This window comes from Cynocephalus volans, chromosome Y, assembly GCF_027409185.1.
Source record: "Cynocephalus volans isolate mCynVol1 chromosome Y, mCynVol1.pri, whole genome shotgun sequence".
Taxonomy (NCBI): Eukaryota; Metazoa; Chordata; class Mammalia; order Dermoptera; family Cynocephalidae; genus Cynocephalus; species Cynocephalus volans.
Window position 1 is genome coordinate 8,566,616 of NC_084479.1, and position 25,041 is coordinate 8,591,656.

Here is a 25,041-nt window from a genome sequence, read left to right on the forward strand (position 1 = left end):
CCTATGTCATTTTTTTTTTCTCATTTTGATCTCATAACAACCCCTCAGGTAGGTGAAGAGATTCCTGGTGGTTCCATTTTTATAAATGAGGAAACTGACACTCAGAAAGGGGAAGTGACTGATGCAAGAGGGGACTGATGGGGACCCAGTCTCTGCCTGCCATGTGTCTTACCTTTTTCAAGGTTGATGGTGAAAAATGACTAATAGAAGGCCCAGGCACACCTTCAGAGATTTGGTTAAATAAAGCAGCATGTGGAATGGACACACCATATATAGTCCTTACCTCATTTAGAGCCCAGAATGGATAAGGCCCTGTCCTCCACCCCAGATCTTGCTTTGTCTGAGAATTTGTACTTAAGGCAATTAGGATAAAGAGCAAATAGCAATTTGCCAAATGTTTTTAGCTCTAGTGAACTTAGGTTTATTAAAGCACATTGTTATTTATTCCTTGAGCAAACACAAGTCCCAGCTGTGTCCTGGGCACTGGGTGAGGCACAGCGTCACCACAGATGCAAATTTGGTCAGACTAGGAGGGATCCTCTTTTGCAGACCTTAAGTCAGTATGTCATAGCAACTCCTTTGGTCCTCATTGTCGCCATTTGTTCTTGCCCCAAGTTTCTGCCTGTATTTTTATTAATGTTATATTTTCCATGTCCTGTACTATGATTCATCTCACAACCTTTTTGGAAAGAAGGACTAGATACAGGAAAGGAAAAACAGCTGCAATGGTGGGGTTTTTGTTGTTTTTGGGTTTTTGGCATCTGGCCAGTACAGGGAACCATCAGACCCTTGACCTTGGTGTTACAGGGCTGCTCTGTAACCAAATGAGCAACCTGGACAGCCCTTCAGCTGCAATGTTTCTTAATTGCTCTTTTTCTCTACACAGTCTTGTGTCGACCTCTGAACAAGTCCTTTGACATGCTAGCCAGCCATCAACCTAGGTCCTGGAAGATGGCAGACGTGCCCAGTGGTGAGCCCTGTACCTCTCTGCTGGAGCTGTTCAACAGCATAGCTGCTAAAGGGGAGCTCGTGAGGTCTCTCAAAGCCACAAAGGCAAAAGAGGTACCTGATTTTGTTGGATTCTCCCTCCACACGTGCATCTGAGCCTCCCAAGTCTGTACGGTTGTGTGGCTTTAGCGTAGACTGTTCTAGGATTCAGTTCCTTCAGTGACTGAGATGTTTTGGTTATAATTTTAGACATATTTTTCCTTTTATCAACATTATGATGGCTGTGCTCTAAAGAGTCAATGGTCTTCAAAGCCTCTGTGAAATATAGCAGTACTTTGACCCACCTTTCTCCATGCCCTGCTCCCAGACACAAATATTTTCAGTTCCTTTAGCTGATTCTTTGGGTATGTTCCCCCCATCTCTAAATATCATGCTTATTATATTGCTACTTGTTAATCTTCAGGTTTGGGGCTTTCACTGTAGAAATGAGGAATTTGCACTGTTAGAAACACCTGCTGTCAATATATACTGGGCAGCCTCCCAGTATATATTGTAATTGTAGTTAGGTCAGTATTAGTATTGACATTATAATACTATGTAAACAGTATAGATACCTGAACCGTTAAGAGTAATATGAGTACTTTTTCTTTCTTGTCCAGCTTGTTTTCTCTGGCATTAATGTTTGTCTTAATTTTTGTTTGCTTGGCTTTTTTTTATGTACTAATGATAATGTATCTCCAAGCTCTCCCCCAGTTAGATGAATCTCCTCTCAATATACTCACATTAACTACCCTATCAAGTTTATCTTCTTGAAAAAGTCCTTACCAAGACCTTGTGCCTGCTTCCCTTCTGGACTGGTGGCCCTTGCCTCTCACGCTGCCCATCCTGGGGTCCTCTTTTACTGTCAGCCCAGGGGCTCCCCTCACCTCTGTCTATTATGCCCCTGTTTCCTGATCCTGTGTCATATTCCTCCTTGCTTCACTCTGTTTTGGCAGAGCAAAAATTCCAATGATTTCTTAAAAAGTTAGTGCAAAGGGAGTAATTTTTTTTGAGATCTTACACATCAGAAAACATGTTTATTTTACCTAAAACTTGACTGATAATGAAGCCAGGTATAGAGTTCGGGATGATTTCCCTAGGGTTCTGAAGCTGTTGCTCCAGCATCACCTAGTTTCTGGGGTTGCCGTGGGAAAGACAGACACCATTCCTCTGTTTTTTCTCTCTAGAGGTTGGCAGGACCTTCTCTTTTTTCCAGTGTTCTGAAATTTCTTGGGATGGAGGCTCAGTGCACCTTTCAGACTAGAAACTCAAGACCTTTAATTCTCAGAAATCGTATTACTTCTTTGAACTCTTCTGTTTTCTCTCTTCTCTCTTGATAGACTTTTTTTACTGAGAAACTATTGCTCTGATTTTCTTATTTTTTGACTTTGTGTTTTTCTTTCTGGGATATTTGTTCAACTCCCAACCCTCCTCTTGTTTTTCATTTCTCCTATTAGTTTTAACTTCCAAGAGCTCGTTTAATCTCTGAAGTTTCCTTTCTTATCACATCCTCATCTGATTCCATGAGTACACGACCGTCCTTTTTTATCTCTGGGATCTTGATGACAGTTTTCCTGATGTTCTTTGCCCCCTTTGTAATCTCAGTTTCCTCTAAGTTAATTTTTTTTCCATCTGCCTTTCGTGAATGGTTGTTGCCTCCATGCTGCCCGCTCGTGTTTTAGAGGGAGCGCTGAAAGCTACTGGGTGCTCTGTGCGTGCGGGAGGAACTTGACCAGTGTAGGTTCCGCTTCCCCGGAGCGCGATCAGGCTGCTCCCTTTTATTAGGGAACAGATCTTCAGCACCAGGGTCTTTAGCTCTTTTCTTTGAGGTTAGTCCGATTCCTCAGAGAAAGCTCCTGCAGTCTGCTGTGCAGAAGGTGTAAGTCTGGCTGCCAGTCTTCCACAGCCAAGTGACCCCTCCTGGAAGCTCCCCCTTCTCCGTGCTCTGCCCCTGCCCCGGACTGTGCGACTGTGCGTAATGCCCCAAGTCCAGGCACTTGTAATTCGGTCCTCTCTCCACCCAAAACCTGTGGTTGGGGGAGGGGTGGCACTCCTAGGTGGGGTGGTCTGAATAGCTACTTCTTGAACAGACCTTCAACCAGTGCTCCTGTTTTTATGACCCCACTCCCATAAATACCTGAGGCCATTAATGCCTGAGCCTTCGGGGGATTCCACAGCAGCGTTAAGTGCAGTCACTGCCCAGGACAGTATTTCCACGATGCCTTGGCATTTGCTTTTCTCCTGTGCTCGGTCAGTCACTAGTCATACATCAGCTTTTAAGCTTCTGAAATCTTGTTGCTGTTGTCTTCTTCCTGTTTCCTTTGTCCCCGTCGGGTTATGCCTTTTTTTAAAGATTTCTTTGCTGTTGTTATAGTAGTTTTCAGAAGGGTCATTGTCAGTCTGCATCTTTAACTGGAACATAGGCACTTCATTTCCTTCTGGGGTCCATCCACTCCTAGGCCCCCCAGCATCATCTCCATAAATTCCTTTTCCATCACTTCCCACCCTTGCTGCCCTCTTCAAAAAGCTCTTGCTTGCTTGTGACCAAATTGTGTCAACCATCTCACAGTTACCCCAGTATTTTATTTTGGCTATTTGGACCCCAAATAAACCATTACATATTAAAGGAAATAAATAGTGCTGAAAGAAAGTAACATCAAAAAAAAGAAGTTGATTATTCACAGAAAGAGGTCTACTTACCAGTTAGGTCTCAGTGAATTAGGCTAAGTTGTTTTAAACAAAAATTTAAAATAAAGTACCCAAATGTTGATTATTTACTCCATAAGCTCATTTTGTGAAGTTGACAGTGATATTTTTGTCTATTTAACATTAAATTTGAATAATATTTAGTAAATGTCTTTAGTTAGTAATTCTTAGTGTCTACAATTATGTTCATTATTTTAATCAACAAGCAATATTTAATACAATTTTGAATAACTCTTCCGGCTGGCCAGTTAGCTCAGTTGATTAGAGCGTGGTTATAACTCCAAGGTCAAGGGTTCAGATCCCTGTACCAATGAGCCACCAAAAAAAAAAAAGAATACTCATCCAAGGTATTCTTTGACAAGTGAAATCAGCTGGCACACATTTAAGAGACGGGAGGTTACACAATGAGACCAAAATTAAATGATGAAAAATTCAGGGGTAAATTGGTATCCGACCCTGAAATGTGTTTGTGATAGAAATACTTGATATTTTGGAGATTTACTTTTGGCAAAATGCTTGAGCCACTCTGGTAGCACCAGTACACTGAGAGACACTGTCAGCTCTTTCTTCTCTGTCTCCTGCTGTTTATCCAGTACTCAAAGTTCTTTCCTGCTCCTAAAGAATAAGATGCACGTCTTTCAGTAACAACAGCTCACTAAAACAGGGAGTCTTCTGGGGGATAGGTCATAATCAGGGGGTTCTGAGGGGAGACAGTGGCTGAGGGCATACACAGTTTGAACAGGACTGAAGAAATGACACTGAATCACAGGGATTATGATAGAGAGCAGAGCCCCTTTTGCTTTTCCTTTCAGTTTAAGTAAACTGCTTAAATTGAAATACACCATTCATACAGAAAGTATGGTGATCATAAGGAGGCAGCTCACTGAATTGTCACAAAATGACTACGTCTGTGTAACTAGCACCCAAAGCAAGAACCAGCATAGTAGCACCTTGAAGCTATCTTCACACCCCTTCACTCAATTTTGACTCCTGCCACCATGTATCGGTTCAGACTGTGTTTGAATGCTGTATAATCAGATAGCATATCGTCTTTTGTGTCCAGCTTTTTTCAGAACATCAGCTTTCAAATTCTGCTTCAGTGTCCTTGTGCATGTTAGATTGAGGACAAGAAAACAGACAAGGTGAGCCTGCTTGTCTATCTCAGTCCCTTTCCTGATTTCAGATGGTCCTTGAGTAGAGACATTGGTTAAATGTTTGACTTTCAAAGAGCATCCTGTTTGCAAGCAGAATTAGACCAGGTAGAGTATGAAATGTCAACACAGCTAGTGATTAAAGGATATTGACTACAGTGTATTTCAAAGCAAGGTAAGTCTTCCCATAGATAATTTGATGGATTATACTTACTAAACGTTTATTTTGTTGGAAACACTGAACCTAGGCAGTACGGAAATGAGATGAGTGAAATATACTCCCCTATCTAACCTGGGCAAACATCTTATCTGTTATGTGAGTTATATTTATGAGGTTATTGATTCCACAAATCTGACTTATTTTAATGATTAATCCCAGATAATGTTATAGTTCGAAATAGATCACCCTAGAATAATGGTCCTCTGTGGCTCAACCCAGTTGAAGTACATTGTGTGTCAGCTATAAGTGGAAAGTTTGTATTTCCCTTGGCAAGCAAATTGGACTGTGTATATTCCTTGTTTGCGATCTAATCCGGCAAGGCCAATTACTGGAGTAGAGCTTTAGGGCATAGCATGACTAATAGGCTTAATTAGGCCTGCTCTTTTAAATACCAGCCTTCCAGAGGTGACCAGTATGGGCTCCTGGGAGAGAAGGTCTTTAACGGATTTCCAAAGTACCCATGGATACATTTTGTATTTGTTTTTCTTATGTTTATTTTAAAACAAATGTACAACCACTTCAGATAGCTTGCTTGATAACACTCCAGAATGTAATGGTATTACTGATTCCCAGTGAATCTCTCCTTAATGTATAATCTGAAAGCCTGCATTTTTTTCCCCTCCTTTTATCTGTTTTAATAATATCTATTTGAGTTGCCATTACTATCTTTAGTGGCATCATTGGTTAAGTTTCTGCAACATGTGTGGAATACAAAAACAAGTTCTAGTATAGAATTCACTATACATGGTTAAGGGAGCTCATCATGCATGTTCTCTGGCATCAGTGATGTTTGAGAAACCTTTACCATATTAACCTTGTCGTAAATAACAGTGTATAATGTGTCACTACTATTGTCCCATAGCGTTTGTGGTAGAAATCCATACCACTAGAATAACAGATAAAAATAAAATACATTCTAGCCCATGGACTTATTGTGTGTCTGTGTACAAGCTTCTTCACCTTTGAGTCTCAAATTCTTCAGCTGGAAAAGGACAGTGAAAATGATGCCTACCTCGTAGGGTCTTTGTGAGACTAAACAAGGTTAAGTATATGGAAGCATTTAGCACAATACTTGGCATATAACAGGCATTTAGCAAAATTTAGCTGTTGTTAATGTATAGCCCTTTTATTTCCTTTCTTCAGGATGAAATTGATTCTGCAGTAAAGATGTGGCTATCATTAAAAATGAGCTACAAAGCTGCCATGGGGGAGGATTACAAGGCTAACTGCCCTCCAGAGAACCCAACACCTGGGAGTCATAGTGACCCAAATGCTACAGAACCTGAAGTGGATTTTGTGGACCCATGGACAGTGCAGACTAGCAGCGCAAAAGGAATTGACTATGACAAGCTCATTGGTACGTCTTCTGCTTTCTTCCCCAGGAAAAACCTCAAACTTAAGAAGTTATTCCATTGACTTGATTTTATTGATGTTTTTAAATTTTGAATTAATAATAAATCCAGTGAAGCTTTAGTGCCAAGAAAAAAATAGAACATAAAATCTTTTGGTTGTGCCTTATATTCCCAAAGGATATATTTAAATAAAAATGCCAATATAAAATTTATTTTAAAATAATAATCTTGGGCCAAGCCCGTGGCGCACTCGGGAGAGTGCGGCGCTGGGAGCGCAGCGACGCTTCCGCCGCGGGTTCGGATCCTATATAGGAATGACTGGTGCACTCACTGGCTGAGTGCCGGTCATGAAAAAGACAAAAAAAATAAATAAATAAATAAAAGAATGATCTTTACTAGAAGATTTTTCCTTTTTTTGAGCAATTCAGAACTTGGAAAAGGTGGGTCTATTGAGATGGAGATCTTTGCAGTCATTTAAATTGCTTTTCATTTAGTGGTTACAAGTCAATCAGTGACTTCAGGGATATTGATTATGGACCTGAAAGGCTGGAAGTCATCTTAAGAAGGGTTACTTCTCACAGATAGCAAGTCCTCACTGTCAAGCCCTTTCTTGAGAGTCTTCCTGCTCAGAAAAGACCGCTCCCATTCAATTAAAAAGTCCATTCTCTAAGATTATTGATAATCATTGAAGAAGAAACAGAACTAAAATGTTTTTATCTAAGTCAAAGCCATTTTTCATGATTTAAGTGTAGGCTATCAATGAGGAAAAATTCACTTGAGAACAGACATTAATTCAGTTCAACAATTAAAGAATATGAAAAATCATGGTTGTTAATGAATATAAATTATATCTTAATAAACACCTACACACACACACACACACACACACACACACACACACACACACACACACACACGTATACAAGGGGGTCTTCAAAAAGTTCATGAAGAGGCTGGCTGGTTAGCTCAGTTGGTAGTATGGTGCTGACAACACCAAGGTCAAGGGTTCAGATCCCCATTCTGCCAAAAAATAGTTAATGAAAAGATTGGTATTATCTTTTAATTCCATTTCCCACAAACTTTTTGAAGTGACCTCTTATATACATGTCTTTGTACATTGGTTGTCAAAAGTTGCTAGCTAGACTTCATTCTGGATGTGTTTCCCATCAAAATTCAGTGTCAGGCAAAATAGCATTTCATTCTATAATTTGTTCCCTGGTTTGCTGGTTGTGATCTCCGCTATTGTATTAATATTAAAAACCTTTTCCTTTGTTTCAGGGGAAAGGACCCATATGCCAGAAGGCCTAAAGAGGTTTGGGTACATTAAGATTGTACATGGATCAGTAGTTTTTCCTCTTCATTATAGTAATATCTCATCCCTAAACCTTCTGCCACCTAAAAAAGTCATCTTTTTTACAAATTTTTTTTCCAGTTCGTTTTGGAAGCAGTAAAATTGACAAAGAACTAATAAATTGAATAGAGAGAGCCATCGGCCAGATACTGCACTGCTTCCTGCACAGAGGCATCTTCTTCTCACATAGCTCAGGGGCCCTTTACCAAAGGCCTGCTTGTCCCTCTTCTTTTAATTCAAAAAACCACAAGGCATCTCTTCTCTTAAGCTGCCTAGCACTGTTGGAAATGTAGTGGCTGGCTGTCAGAAGGCTGTGATCTTCTTCTGTCTTGTCAGTAACTCACTGTGGAATCGTGCCCATCTGCTCCCCCTCAGGCCCTTAATTTATTCATTTGTAAACTGCCCACCTCACAAGGTGGAGGTCAAGTTCATAGCAGATGAGGTTCGTGCCAGATTATGTGCTATAAATTATAAAATGTCATGAAAGCAAAGGAGATAAATATGTCCAAGTTCAACATTTTCCATGCAGTAAACAGTAGGCTTCCTGAAATGACATACTCTCTTCGTCCTGTTGTACTGGCCTACTCATAAATAACATAAAAAGAGAAACTAACAGTGTGTGCATGGAACAGAATATCCCTGTCTCAGACCATAAATTCCATGCAGATAACATCAAGAAATGAGCAAGTTCCAAAACACACACACCTGGGTTGGGACAGGCTCATTTTCAAGGCCATGTTCATGGAATTTATGATCTGAGGTTGTTCTGCTTTTACTTCGTGGTTACGGTAGAGCACACCCAGGACAGAACTCAGCAGTCTGCCCGAATACTTCAATTCTATCTGCAGAGAACTCCAGGCCCTGCTCAGCCCAACTTCAGAGCAGAATGTAATCAAAGTGTTTTCTGAAATTGAGATTTAATTCACATATCATAAAACTCACCTTATTAAAGTATATACAGTTTAGCGGGTTTTAGTATATTCACAAGGTTGTGTAAACATCATGACTAGAACATTTTCCAGAACATTTCCAGAATAGAACCTAATTCCAGAACATTTTCATCACCCTAAAAAGAAACCCCTACCCATTAGCAGTAATTCCCCATTTCTCCCTCCCCCAACTGCTGGCAATCATTAATCTGCTTTCTGTCTCTGGATTTGCTTATGCTGGACATTTCACATAAGTGGGATTATACAACATGTGGCCTTTTGTGTCTGGCATCTTTTACTTAGCATAATGCTTTCACAGTTCCTTCATGTTGTAGCATGTATCATTACTTCATTTCTTTTTATTGCCAAATAACATTTCATAGAATGGATATACCCCACATTTTGTTTGTCCATTCATTAGTTGACGAACATTTGGGTTATCATCACTTTTTGATGATCAGTAATGCTGTCCTTAACATTTGTATACAAGTTTTTGGGTGGACATATGTTTTCAGTTCTCTTGGGTATAAGCTGGGAGTAGAATTGATGACTTATATGGTAGTTCTGTTTAACTTTTTGAGGAACTGACAAAATGTTTTCCACAGCGACTGCACCATTTTACATTCCCACTAGTGACATACAAGAGTTCTAATTTCTCCACATCCTCACCAACACTTGTTATTTCTCTGAGGTATTGTTTTATAGCCATCTAGTGGGTGTGAAGTGGTTTCTCACGGTAGTTCAGATTTGTATTTCCCTAATGATGTTGAGCATCTTTTCATGTGCTTACTGGCTATTTTTATATCTTCTTTGGAGAAATGTCTATTCAGAGCCTTTAATTCAACCCACTTTTATTCAACCCACTTTTTAATTGGGCTGATTGTCTTTTTATTGTTGAGTTATAATGTTTTTTTATATATTCTGGATACTAGTTTTTTATCGATATATGACTTGCAAATGTTTGTTCTCATCTATTAGGTTGTCTTTTCACTTTATTGTAGTTTCTTTTGAAGTGCAAAAGTTTTTAATTTTGATGAAGTTCGGTTTATTTTTTTTTTGATTGCTGTGTTTTTGGTGTCATCTCTAAGAAATCATTGCTTAAAAAATAAAAATTAAAAGAAAAGAAAAAAGAAATCATTGCCTAATCCAAGATCATGAAGATTTATATCTATGTTTTCTTCTAAGTATTTTGTGGTTTTAGCTCTTACATTTAGGTCTCTGATCTTTTTTTTTTTGCCCCTGGTCCTTTTTGATTTGATTTACTTCATTCTTTGCATGTGGATATTCAGCTGTCCCAGTACCATTTTTAAAAAGACTTTTTTTCCCTGTTGAATTTTCTTAGCATCCTTGTTGAAAATCAATTGACCGTCTATTTAAGGGTTTAATTCTAGACTTTCAATTCTATGCCACTGATCTATGTGGCTGTCCTTATGCTAGTTCTACATAGTCTTAATTAGTGTAGCTTTCTTTACAGTAAGTTTTAAAGTTAGAAAATGTGAGTCCTCCATCTTTGTTCTTCTTTTTCAAGATTGTTGTGATATTCTGGGTCTCTTGCATTTCCATATGAATTTTTGGATAAGCTTTTCCATTTCTGCAGAAAAACGCAGCTTGTATTTTGGTAGGAATTGTACTGAATGTATAGATTAGTTTGGAGAATATTACTATCTTAAAATAGTAAATCTTCCAATCCATAAACATGGGGTGTCTTTCCTCTTAGGTCTTTAATTTCTTTCAGTGATGTTTTGTAGTTTTCAGTGTGCAAGTCTTGCACTTTGGTTAGATTTATACCTAAGGATTTTATCGTTTTGATGCTATTGTAAATGTATTTTCTTAATTTTATTTTCAGATTGTTCATTGCTACTATAAAGAAATATAATGGATTTTTGTGTGCTGATCCTGTATCCTGAAACTTTGCTGAATTTCATTTATTAGCACTAATAATTTTTTCCTTTTTTTGTGGATTCTATAGGACTTTTTATACGCAAGATTATGTCACCTGCAAATAAAGACAATTTTACTTCTCCCTTTCCAATTTGGATCTCTTTTTCTTGCCTAATTTCTCTGACTAGAACTTCTAGTACAATATCGAATAGCAGCGGTGAATGTGGGTATTCTTGTCTTATTCCTGATCTTAGAGGGAAAGCTTATAGTCTTTCACCATTGAGTATGTTAGCTATGGGTTTTCTATAAGTGCCCTTCATCATGTTGAGGAAGTTTCCTTCTATTCCTAGTTTGTCTAGTGTTTTTATTATGAAATGATGTTGGCTTTTATTAAATGCTTTTTCTATTTTCTATTGAGATTATGTGGGTTTTGTCCTCTCATCTATTAATATGGTATATCACATTAATGGATTTTCATATTTGAGTCAACCTTGCATTCCTGAAACAAATCTCATTTCTGGATTTGGCTTGTGAGTTGTTGAGGAATTTTATGACTATATTCATAAGGGATATTGGTCTATAGTTTTCTGTTTATGTCAGGTCTGTTTTTGGTATTAGGGTAATACTGGCCCCATAGAATGCATTGGGAAGGATTCCCTCTTCAGAATTTTTGGAAGAGTTTGTTCTTTTGAGCACTTAATAGAATTCACCAGTGAAGCCATCGGGTCTCGGGCTTTTCTTTGTGGAAAGGTTTTTGATTACTAATTTAATCTTTTTGCTTGTTATAGATTTATTCAGATGTCCTATTGCTTCATAGGTCAGTTTCAGTAGTTTGTTTCTCTCTAGGCATTTGTCTGTTTCATCAAGGTTATCTAATTTGTTGATATGCAGTTGTTATAGTCCTTTTTATTCCTGTAAATTCAGTAGTAATGTTCCTTCTTACATTCCTAATTTTGGTAATTTGAGTCTTCTCTCTCTCTTTTTTTTTTCTTAGTTACTTTAGCTCAAGGTTTACCAAATTTTGTTGATCTTAAATCAGAGTTTGTCTTAGCAGTTTACAATTCTCACTGCCCTTGTGACTTATTTTATTTACTTTAGAATAATAATCCTGTAGGCTCTTGATTTAGGGAAGCATAGGACTTGAGGCTTTTGCCCGCTCTCAAATGCCCCTCTACCTAATCTGTAAAACTGGGGATTAAATGAGATCCACCATATACCGTCAGGCTGCAAATGCTGGGCAGTTGACTGTGTTCCCTCAACAGCTGAGTGATGCCCTGCTGGGAATCCTCCTCCTAAAAGGTGAGCTCAGAATTGGAGCCTCAGTAAATTCCTGCACACTCCTCAGGAGCACCTCACCCCTAGGACCTAGCACACAGTGAGTTCTCAGGTACTTCCTATAAACACATGAAAAGCAGCTAATATGACAGCTGTATTTTTGTTTCTCTTCTATAGATTCATAAAAGTTTAATCTGGTTAGTTGTAAAAACTAAAAGAAGGACTCTTTTCTTCCAAAGTTCAGGTTTTTTTCTTTCTTAATTTCAAAAGCAGTATTCAGCTGGCTGGTTAGCTCAGTTGATTAGAACCTGGTACTGGTAACACTAAGATCCCTGTGGCCAGCCCCCCCCCACCGAAAAAAAAGGTCAAAAGCCGTATTCAAAACTAAGCATGCAAATAAAAAAAGATTAGAAAATAATTAAAAAAAAAAAAAAAAAAACTAAGCACAAAAAACAGTATAACCATGATCCTATCAGCATGGAGATAAGCACTGTTGACCCTTGGCTTGGGATATAAGCAGAAGTCACTTTTAGAATATTGTTATGTGGACTCTCCTACCCAGACCTCTGGAAATGGTGGCTATTCTTCTTTTATTCTGCAATACTTTGTCCAGAAACACAGAACATTCACTCCGTAGAGTGTTGGTTTCATACCCTGCTGAACATTTGAATCACTTGGGGAGCTTTTTATAACACCATGCTCTAACCAACTGAGCTAACCAGCCAGCCCAAGGAACCTTTTTAAAAATACGAATTCCCAGACCTCACCTCAGACCCACTGAATCAGAATCTCTGGATGGGGCCCCAGCAGCTGTGATTTGGAAACAGGTAATTCTGCTGCATACCCAGCAAAGAAGACCCTCGTGTGCACTATCTGTGCCCCAGTCCTCGAAGGAAGAACAACTAGAATGACCCACAGATGAATTCACCCAGTCCCAGACTGGCTGAGGGGACCCAAATCAGACCTCCAGCTGGGCACTTCACCTCTGACCTCACTTCTGAACTCCCGGAGGGCATTCCTCCCATCTACATGAGGACTGTGTGGAACCCTGTGATTTTCCTGGTCCAGGTCTCCAGGGTTTTGGGGCTGGGTGGTCCTAGAAAGGATAGTGTGTCATTGGCCTGGTGACACCCCAGGAAGTATATAAAGCATGCAGTGTATCAGCATTGATGTTTGGAGGAATTCCAAGAGTCCTAGTGGCCACCCAACCACATCTATCTTTTAAACAAATTATTCAAAACCTGTACTTCTTATCCTTTTAAAACAACCACTCATAGAAGAAACCATTTCAGTAGAAGTTACCTGACATTTTATATCCTGAGCACCAAAGGAAACAAACTCTAGTTATTATCCATGTTGTTTTGTCTGTGTATTTTTTATTTCCAAATGAACATTAGTGCCCTGATATTTTTCTTGAAAGTCACACTATTTCCTTTTCTCCTGGTTTGCTGTAGAGATATGAATCAAGTTCTCGATGCCTATGAAAATAAGAAGCCATTTTATCTGTACATGGGCAGGGGACCCTCTTCTGAAGCAATGCATGTAGGTCACCTCATCCTGTTTATTATCACAGTAAGTATCCTATGACTTTTCTCCCTTCGAGAATGTTACTTATAAGCCATGTTTAGAACTGACAGGACAGTGCTATTCACTAGACAAGCAGCCAGGGTGTCTGGGAGTTGGCACCTTTGTGGCTTCTGTTCACTTCGTTCCTGAGCTCACCTTGGAGGGGCGTGGCATGAAGAAGAAAGCACTGCTCTGGAGTCAGCCACTCCTGCTCCGCTTCCCACCCTATGCCCCTTCCATGTGGCTGCAGGCCAGCTGCTTCTCTGAGCCAAGTTTCCTCATCTGCAAGACAAGAGGGATAATACCTACTTCATTTGATTATTGTAAGCGTTCAAAATAAAGTGTGTAGAGCAGCCAGCTCAGAGCCTGGCATCCAGGGTCTTCTTGGTCAGTAAATGGTAGTAGCCCTTATGATTACCAATAGTCAAATTTATGGCATAAGATCATGTGACTTTGTCAGCAATGAAGTTTTAATAATATGCTATAAATAGGTACTGTGTTTTCAGATGCAAAATGGCATTTTTCCACAGAGAAACAAGATGCCAGCTTCCTTCCCCTATGTTTCTGTAGGTGGCTGCAGGATGTGTTTAATGTGCCTTTGGTCATCCAGATGACAGATGATGAGAAGTACCTGTGGGAGGACCTGACCTTAGACCAGGCCTATGGCTACACTGTGGAGAATGCCAAGGACATCATCGCCTGCAGCTTTGACATCAACAAGACTTTCATCTTCTCTGACCTTGAGTACATGGGGTAAGAAGAAAAAGCATGGCTGCCTTTTGGTAAGAACGTGCAGGCAGAGGTCATATGACCACAGCTAAACCTGAAACATCTGAAATGGCTTTATAGCCTGGTAAATGTTTTTCTTCCTTTAGTAAGTATTATTATCTGGTTTATTGGTTTTATTTACCAATAATTTTGAAAGAGGAAAGCTGTGTGTATACATAGAAAGGATTAAGTAATGTTGTTATCATGAAGACACAATTATTGCATTCTTACTTATGTTTACCAAAATTTAAAACATGTGCCCAGGCACAGCATGATGGCGTCTCAGATTTTCACCCTCAGCTTGTGATAGAGAAGTATGTCTGCATTGTGGTTTCTCTACAAGGATAGTCAGTCTTGCAAAATTATGATATTTTGCTCCTTTTCAATGTACATTTTTCCTCACAAAGACTCATTGGTTACACAATTCCCTCACAACCTAATTTTTTAAATTGGCCATTTAATAGGCCAAAATATTTCATTCTGAAAATCCTTGATTTTAGGATTCTGAGGTCTTAGACTTCATCCCAGATGATTACCAAGAAGTGTGTGTTAGAAAAATAAGACTTCATGGCTGGCCAGTTAGCTCACTTTGGAGAGTGGGGTGCTGATGACACCAAGATCAAGGGTTTGATTCCCATAATGTACTGACCAGCTGCCAAATAAAAACAAAAAAAGAGAGAAAAAGACGACATTGGTCACCCATCACAAGAAGAATGCTGTTTAGCTCAACAAATATTTCTTAAACATCTAAGACTTGGTACTCCCCTTTAAGGCACTGGCAGTTCCCAAGAATTGACTTGGAGAGTTGAGATCCACCTTGCTGCATTGAGTACGTCCCCTATGGTCTCTGGGCACAGGGGCCCTCACATGTTATCTCATCATTAGTTACAGGCAAATGGGAGGTGTGATGAAACACCACAGGGCCTATGTAAGCAGTAAGCACAAAGGAGCTTGCTTATTACCATTTCCCCAGACTGTTCCCCTTATAAGCCCGTAAAGCAGAATAGTAGCTTTATATCCATTGAGAGCAACTGATGTCCTGGTACGAAATCTGGTCTATCTACCAGCTAATAGAATAATTAATTTTCTAATTTTACCCATTAGATTTTTGTTTGCTCTTTTTCAACTTAACTCTGCTAAATTAAACCGTTAGATTTTTTCTAAATCACCTCTCTCAATTCTGCCATGTGAGCATAGAGGTACTATTTTTGAAGGAAGGAACATAGAGCTGAGTTCAAGTCCTGGCCCCTCTGTAGTGGCTGTGTGTCACAGCAAGCCTTCTCCATGGAGTGAGATTAGATGAGAACACAGATAACCTCATTATCAAAATGTACTTGGCACTTTATTTCACTGCTCTCACCCCATTCATTGAAATGATCTGATCCAAATGCTTGGACCACAGCATAGAGACGCCGTGGATCCAGCCCCTTCTTTTACCACCGGGCAGTGCTGCTGACATTGCACAGCAACCGCTACCCTTTCGTGCAGCCTCTCTCCACCCCAGTGCATCCTCCCACCAGCCAGTGCTCTTCCTAAAATGCAGATCTGATCTTGTTTTCCGCTCACATGCCTTTCCCAATTCCCCATCACCAGATGACAATGCAGGTTCTCACTGTTCAGGTGGCACATGAGCCCTTTTGTGATTTAGTCCCCATGTTCCTCTCCAGCATTACTGCCGCCTCCAACTAGACAAAACAACTTGCAGCTCTGCCCACATCCCCCACCTTCGTACATGCTTTGCTCTTTACTGTCGCCTCCCCTGACCCTACCACCCCTGGCTTGGCCCATTCCTACTCTGTCCTCCAAATGCACCATCAAGCATCACCTTTTCCCAGGAGCTCTCCCCTCCAGCAGCCATACTAAGATGTTGTTCTCTGGTCCCCCTGCACCCTGGGCCTTACCTCTGCCACTTCTGGTGTGGTGTGGCCCTTCCCCCACTAGGTGGGTAAAACATGTAGTTCCTCTATTTGTGTTCTCTGTGTCAGGCACCCCCCTGGGCCCTGAGAATACAGGAGCCAAGTCCCTGCCTCACTGAACTTGAATGTTGGGGGTGAGACAGAAACAAATGCCCTATGTTAAGTCCATGAAGATGACTCTGGGGGTAGGCACTTGGGGGGAAGGGTGGATGAACTTGTGAACAGTCTACGTGAAAAGACCACCATCTGAACAGCCCTGGTGACTGCAGTTTGAGCTCCTGGCCATCCTCTACAAAAACTTCCTTTTTCTTTACAAACATGGTGTAAAGATGAAAATCAGAGAGTATGTCAACCAAACAAACAGGTCTGTAATATCTCAGAAAGGTATTTTATGTTGAACCTAAAGTTAGGAGAAATGTTTTAAAGGTTAAATCCTGTTTTTTAACGTATTACTCCCTTTAAGAATTTCTTTTAAACATTTGAGCATTTTACTTCTCTTACTTGAATTTAACTCAAAATCTGTATCTTTGACTTAAATTCTGTCTAGTTGTTTGGTCCTTTTTTGTTGGGGTTTTTTTTTTTTTTGTGGAGGCTGGCCAATGCAGGGACCTTGGTGTTATAACCTGGTCCTTAGGAACTAGAAATATACAACAAAGCCAGCCTTCACCTTCTCTTTGGGTGAGAGGGAAGTAGCTAGGCCTCTGTGGGTGAAGAACTGTGTGGGTCTCCCCTGCACCTTTGTGGCCCCCGTGTGTTGGCCCAGAGAGGCTTCTTGCCAGGAGCCATGAGGGATATGAAGTCACTGACTTGGGAGTCTGAAAACTTGTGTTCTAGACCCAGCTCTGCTCCTGCTCAGGCTTGTTCCCTTGGGTAAGTCCTTAAATCTCTGAGCCTCCATTTTCCTGTGAAGTGGGTGAGTTTAGTGCTAGCGGGAGGCAGCATAGCGGAGAGGCTGAGGCTGCACTGTCCGGGTTCAGATCCTGATGGCCACCTATGGTGTGACTTAGGCACGTGCAGTAACTCACTCTGCCTGCTATCTCAGCTCAGCTCATTTGTTCTACAGATATACTGAGCATCTTCTGTACACCAGACTGGTGCTGGGGCTACAGCAGGGAACAAAAGAATTATCCCAACAACTATGTAGAGGGAGAGTTAATTAACAGGTAATTAATCGGCTGTTAATGAGTCCTGTGGTGATAATCAGACAATAATAAGTGTTAGGAGGACAGAGGAGGGAGGTAGAGAATAAAGAGCGGTAGGAGATCATAGTGCCTGTGCTGTAGAGATTTATGAGGAGTTCGTGAGTTTCTGTGTACGAAGTGCTTGGAGCAATGCCTGGCCCCTGGGGAGCACTCAGTAAATGTTGTGATCTAAACTCTCTTCCAACTTTAAACCCTCCTGAGGGTGAAGGGCAGGTACTCTCCTGGGGAAACTGGTCATTCAGCCATCACTCATGGGATAAGATCAGGTGGGTGTGTTCATTGTCACCACAAGAAGTACCTATGTACAGGCACTGACATCGGCACTGCTGTGCTTTGGGTCTGTCCCAGCTGTGCCCAGGGGACAGATGTCCTGGAGGGAGGACAGGGAGGACTGCTCATGCTCATAGTGCAGCATCTCCATTCATCCTGCAGCCTGCACAGTGTGAGCAGTTTGCAGCCATCAAGTGGCCAGTCTTCTAAGGAAGGTCAAAGTGGTCCAACTCAGAAATAATATTCAAACACCACAGAGCTGGAGTCCTGTCGCAGTTTGGGAGATCTGGAGGCTTTCCTCCTTGTGGGGCCCCTATTGTGCAGCATGACCCCAAGTGGAAGGCCAGTTTGCCCTGGCAGTTAGGATCACCATTGCCTCAACCCCAAGGATGCGTGCAGTCTTTGCTGTGGCATCTCCATGGGGGGCAGACAGCTGCTGGTTCTTGCCAGGTGTGAGCAGCCATTCCCAGGAGACCCATTCCTACATGCAGCAGTTCCTGTCTCAGCAGAAAGACAAGTGCTTGTCTTTCCAGGCAATTGTTGTACTCGTGCGCTGTGTTGTTTTCATTATGCTGACAGAGTGACACAGATGCCAGAAGGACTACAGTTGTTACTGGTACTCCCAGTGTGTTCTTTCTCTTCCAAGCACTGTTCTCACCCTGCCCAGAGCCACGACAGTCCCTCCTATACTGACACTGCTCAAACACCAAGACACCTTGGTGCTGTGGCCTTTTCCTTTACAGGCCTCTGGCCTCAAGCTGACCCCAGCCCACACAGCCAGTGCCGTCGCACTCCTGACATCCCTCTCCCCACCTGCCCAAAGACATTCAGTAGTTCTCTATCCAATGCCAAAAGTCTAAATTCTTCGAAAGCTGTGAGATGTGGTAAGAAAAGCACAGGCTTTGATATCAGAGGAGCCTGGGTTCAGGTCCCAGCTACTGTAATCACCATGCCTGTGACCATGTCCTTTACTTCTCTGAGCCTCAGTCTTCATCTTTAAAGTGGAAGCAATGCTACCACTTCAAAGGAGAGTTAGGCAATACCTGGCACCTAGCACAGCTCCTGCCATATAACACAAACACTAATAAACATTAACCTGCCCACTTCTTCCCTCTCTATCCTTATAGGGCCTGACACATAGTAGGGCCTGGGAAAAAAAGCTGGGGAATATAGTAGCCAGATGATGCAGTGTAGGAAGCTGTTCTCGGTTCTGTGTCCTCTCTGTATTTGCTTCATCTTCAGCCTAGTTGCTTCTGGCAGCAGAAGAGCTGCCACTGATCCAGGCTTCATATCCATACCCCTCACCATCCAGAAGAGAGAGTTGGGTTGCTTGAAGCAGCTGCTGTGGCCCAGCTCTCTTGCTAGAGCAGGGGCAGGGCTGCTCCACAGTGGAAGGGGGGCAGGCGCTAGGTGCTGCAAGGACCAGGTGCTCTGAGACTAACCATCCTCCTTCCTGGGCCCATCGGTTTGTATCCATACACTCCATCCTGCAACAAGAAGCATATATTCTCCCACAGCAGTCAACAAAAAAGTTCCCCGGGGCTCCCAAACTTGAGCACACTCCACAGCACACTGAACCATTGACCCCAAGAAAGTTTAAGTATGTCATGTTAGCCAGTGAATCTCTGAATTTGGTTGTGTTCTTGCCTCATTTGCATGTCTCCTTTGTGTTGGTTTCACACAGGTTTCCACCTTTCCTGGTCAGCTCTGCAGGTAAATGTGTGTCTGCTTTGTCTGCTGTAGGTATCTTTCCTACAGATAGTTTCTGCACCTACCTAGTGCTCACATGTGACCACGATGTTATCCCAGTCTGCATCTGTGACCTGGTGTCTAGCCCGTGCCATACCTCATTGGCATAGTTTTAATAGCTGCTACTTTGCCCTCATTGGAAGGCCACCCTCGAGTTTTGGGTTTGGTTCTGCTTATCTTTGCAGGATGAGCCCAGGCTTCTACAAGAATGTGGTAAAGATTCAGAAGCATGTTACCTTCAACCAAATGAAAGGCATTTTCAGCTTCACTGACAGTGACTGCATTGGTAAGGAGCCCACTATTGCCTATGGACCTCCTCCTTGCCCCATTAAAAAGGAGCAGATGTTAGAACTAGCCGGTTAGCTCAGTGGGCTAGAGCACAGCCTTGTAACAAGAAGGTCATGGGTACAAACTGGCCAGCTGCCAAAATGAAACAAAACAAAAGAAAGGGACAGGAGCAAAAAGGAGATGTTATAACTCCAAGGTTAGGGGTTCAGATCCCAGCAGTGGAGAGCTGTCAAAAAAAAAGCAAGCAGTGTTCAGGACAAGGTAGCTGTTTTTCAGAGTCTTGCAGTAGCTGCGCTGGAGTCTGAGTTAGAGTACTTCTGAGATGCTAGCACTTGCAATTTCCTCTTTTTTTCTTTCTTTCTTTTTTTTTTTTTTTTTGGAGAGTGGCTCACACAGGAAACAAACCCTTGACCTTGGTGTTATAACACCACACTGTCACCAGCTGAGCTAACAGGCTAGCCTGCAACTGTATCTTTAAATAGGACATCCAGGTGTGGGTTTTCCCTGGAACAAGAGCAGGTATAATGCATTGAGCGACTTTTCTGGGCTGTATGAAGCTGTATTTCAGGATAAAAACCTGTCCCTCTCCTTAGTCATCTTTTTAAAGTTTTATAAGAAAGAGAGAAAAATGTAAGGATGAATGGAGTTTCTATACCTTTGGTGAGATCCAAGTCAGTGTAGGGTAGCCTTGGGTACCAAGCACAGAGTGATGCAGGAGGACAGCTGTCTGCTGCTCCCTTCCACAGCAGCCTGCAAGCCTTTGTGGACCTTGTGAGATGAGGGGTCTGGCTAGAGGCCCTGTGGAGCCCTCCCCACCCTTCCCTTGCTCTCCTTCTGGGGCTATGCCCTCAGCTAATGTGCACATTGCTGGCCTGCTATGTGCACTCACTTAAGTCCCTCTCTGTATATTTCAGATGCATTGGTTTCATAGACTTTTAGCACCTTGAGACTTGCAGCTGGGCCTTCTGATCCCTTCCTCCATTTTATTTTTGGGGAGCAGCTCCAGATCTAGTAGGCCTTCCATCAAAGCTGCCAGCCAAGACAGCTCCTTAGGATAAACTTCCAGGACTCTCTGGGGAGAGTTTGCCTTGCTTGGAGGGAGCACATTCCAGGGGACTGTCAGTGAGGGACCTGCAGGGATAAGTCCAGACAGAAATAACACAGAGGGCCTTTATTGGAAGGTTTCTCACATAAGCAAAACCCTTTTCTTTGATGTTTCAGTCAGATTTGTTCTTGACAATTGGGACATAAACCCTGTTCTTTTGAATAGGATTCTTATCCTTGGAATCCTGGCATCTAATGGGATCATAGCACAGTGAAGGCTGCACTGAGCACTTGAGGAGTCAGCATCCCATAATGAATAGCTACACACACTTTGCTTCCCAGAGACCCGGGTTCAAATCCTGGCTCAGCTGCTTAATTGCAATGTACCAGCTTTGGCAAGCCAGGTAAAGGATCTGTGCCTGAGTGTGCACATCTGTGAAATGGGGTGATGATGGGACCTCCTTCCTCTACAGAGTTGTGAGAAACAGATGAGCTCATGGAGGGCCCAGAACACAGAGCCTGGCACTTCCACCCAGGGAACAGCCACCACTGCGTTGTGCTTTTGATGATGGTGCTGGTGGTGATGGCAGCTGCCTGCCTGGTCTCTCCAGAGAGAGACAAGAACCCTGGAAGTTGAATTTCTGTTTCTGAAGTGGATAGCAAATGCCAGCTAGGAGAGAGCATCACAGAGAGGACTTGGGGGGATAGAGAGCAGCACCCAATAACTCACCCTGCTGTGCTGGAGCTGCAACCACAGCCACACATTCTCAGTAACAGCTAGAGCACGCCTGGGCCTGCCACAGGGTCTGCCAATGCCCAAGCTCGCCCAAGTGCCCAGGTGCTGCAGCTAGGGGGGCTGGCTTCCACTTCTGTAGGTCTAAGCAAATAACAGCAACAACATCCAGAATACTGAACACTGTTTTAGATACCAAAATTTTCACCATAATTTATGATAATTAAAGATGGGGAACAAACTAAATGCCAGTGGTTAGAGAATGGTTAAATAATATGTGATACATTGACAGGATAGAGTGTGTTTAATAACAACACAGGTGAATGTTACCAAGTGAAAAAGGCAAGGAAAAAGTTAAACATGCTATCCCAACTAAAATGCATAGAGTAAAATAGAGAAAATGAGTGAAAAGAGACCTACAGATTGGTCTATAGATTTTTTTCTCTGTTCTAATTTTCTCTATTTTTCAGAATTATAATGGGGAGAAAATGTATTTTGTTTCTTTAACTGGGTTAATTAACTAAAACAGGAATTGGTCCCAAGTGTGAAAGTCTTGTTTCTTGCTTTCAGGGAAGATCAGTTTTCCTGCCATCCAGGCTGCTCCCTCCTTCAGCAACTCATTCCCGCAGATCTTCCAGGACAGGATGGATATCCAGTGCCTTATCCCATCTGCCATTGATCAGGTCAGAAGGCAGAGCTAGGGGTCTGTAAGTCTGGGGACTCAAAAGCAGGTTCCTTGTTATCTTCAGAGAAAAAGGAGGTGTTGAAAAGCATTCAGGGAGGAGGGAGCTGAGTTCTTTACACTCACTGGAAGAGGAGAGTCTCCTGTGAGATGCTCCTGGGGTTTGTTCACTGGCTGAACACTGGCTATTGCTCCAGCTGTCCTCATAAGATTGCTCTCCCCCCACAGGATCCTTACTTTAGGATGATGAGGGATGTCGCCCCCAGGATTGGCTATCCTAAGCCACCCTGCTGCACTCAACCTTCTTTCCTTTCCTGCAGGGTGCCCAGACCAAAATGTGTGCCAGTGACCCCAATTCCTCCCATCTTCCTTACCAACAAACCCAAGCAGATCAAGACCAAGGTGAATAGCGCCCCAAGCAGAGGGCAGCCAATACAAGCAGAAACATGTGGGGTGAGGGAAGGAAGAGGGGATTTTTGCAAGCTCGTGCACACATGCACACACACACACACACACACACACACACACACACACACACACACACACACACACACACCATCACGTTGGCCACCATAGCCATGCTGAATTCCATGATCACCACTGTGCTCCCTGCACAACTCCAGGCAGCCTGTCCCTGTTTGCACATATCAGGTGAATTTTTTTGTGTCCTTCCATTTGGGTAAAATTCTGAATTTTTCTTTTCTGCTTTTCTTACCAACACTGTCTTGGAAGCAAAGTCATGGCAATTTTCTTAAAGTTGCAATTAATGTGGATGTTATTAAACAACAGAAAAGACTTTTGTATATTTCTGAGTACCTGCTATGTTCCTGGCACTGGGCCAGGTGCCTTATTTCTGTTCTGTCATTTTTAATTCTCACTGGGAGCTAGTGGTGCTACTTCTTTTAAAAGAGAGATGAGGCTCAGAGAGGGTCAATCACTTGAATAAGTTTCCACCACAGAAAGCAGCACTGCTCTCCTAGCCCATGAGTGTAATTACCAGGGGAAACTTAAGGGCTGATCTTCTCCCAGAGAATATTCTTATTGAGAGACAGACATATTAATAGACAATTCAGTGATTATAGGAAAACAATTTATGATCTAAACAAAAAATTTAACAAGGAGATATATATCATTAAAAAGAGCCCCACAGACAAAAAAAAAGAAAAAAGAACTAAACATAAGGAGGAAAATCAAAGAGAAATAGCAGACAACCTCAGGTACTCAAACATCTGAATTGTGAATATTCCTGATGGGGAGGAGAAAGGAAAAGGTATTGAAAACCTACTCAAGGAAATAGTAACAGAAAATTTCCCAGGATATAGACCTTCAGATCCAGGAAGCTCCAAGGTCCCCCAAAAGATTCAACGCCAAAAGATCCTCCCCAAGACATATTATAGTTAAATTTGCAAAGCTCAAAGACAGAGAATTCTACAAGCACTGAGAGAAGCATCAGTTCACTTATACGGGAACCCCCAACAAACTAACAGCAGACTTCTCAACCAAAACCCTACAGGCCAGAAAAAAGTGTAAAGATACATTCAAAATACTAAAAGAAAAAAATTGCTAGCCAATAATTTTTTATCCAGCAAGGCTCTCTTTCAGAAATGAGGGAGAAATAGTGTATTTCCCAGACAAACAAAAGTTGTGCGTGTTCACCACCACATGACCAGCCCTTCAAGAAATTCTCAAGGGAGTCAGTTGTCTGGAATCTGAATAATGGTGACTACTATCACAAATACACAAAAAAGAGCAAAACCCACATTTAAAACAAAAATGCCAGCAAGAAAGAAAGAAGCTAAACCATTCCACCTTAAACTAACACTGAAGAAGAAAAATAAAAGGGAAAATAACAATCAAAAGATATTTAAACCATCTAAACAAGAAGCAATTAAATGACAGGAATTAAGCAACACTTGTCAATAACTACTCTAAATGTGAATGGACTAAACTGTCCATTCAAAAGACTCAGACTGACTGGATTAAAAAGCCAGACCCAAGTATCTGCTGGCTTCAAGAGACCCCACCCCTTTCCCCTGTGGAAACAAACGTAGACTAAAAGTGAAGGGATGGAAAAAGATATATTATGCAAATGGAAACCAAAAATGAGCAGGTGTAGCTATTCTTATATTGGACAAAATAGACTTTAAACCAAAAAACATTTAAAAAGACAAAAGAAGACCACTATATAGTGATAAAGGGAACTATACAATTGGAAGACATAATAATCATAAACATGTATGCACCCAGTACTGGAGCACCCAGATATATTAAGCAAACACTCAGACATAAAGGACATAGGACCTAATACATTAATAGTGGATGATCTGAACACCCCTCTCTCAGTATGGGATAGGACTTCCAGGCAATAAATCAACAAAGAGACACAGGATTTAATCTACACCCTAGACCAACTGGACTTGGCAGATAGATACAAAACATTTCACCTAACAGGTAAAGGATACACTTTCTTCTCATCAGCTCATGATACATTCTCTAGGAAACACCACATATGAGGTCACAAATCTGATCTCAGCAAATTTTATAAAATTGAAATCATTCCAACTACCTCTTTAGACCACAATGGACTGGGAATAAACAATAAGCAAAATGCTGGAAGCTATACGAATACATGAAAAATAAATAATAGGCTCCTGAATGACCTATGGGTCCAAGAAGAAATTAAACAGGAAGTCAAAAAATTCCTAGAAACTAATGAAAATAAACATACATCACACCCAAACCTGTGGGATACTGCAGAAGCAGTACTAAGAGGAAAATTTACTGCAGTATATGCTTATATCAAAAAAAGGAAAGATTTCAAATAAATAACCTAACAATACACCTCAAAGAACTCGAAAAACAAAAACAATCCAAAACTAAAGGCAGTAGATGGAAAGAAATAATTAAGATCAGAACAGAACTAAATGAAATAGAGTCCCAAAAAGCAATAGAAATCATCAACGAAACTGAA

The 25,041-nt window shown here is 41.6% G+C and overlaps 1 pseudogene; it reads left to right on the forward strand.

Moving 5' to 3' along the window:
• The first annotated feature begins 951 nt into the window (after positions 1 to 951).
• LOC134368976 (tryptophan--tRNA ligase, cytoplasmic-like) overlaps positions 952 to 25,041 on the forward strand; it is a 51,199-nt pseudogene continuing 27,109 nt past the window's right edge.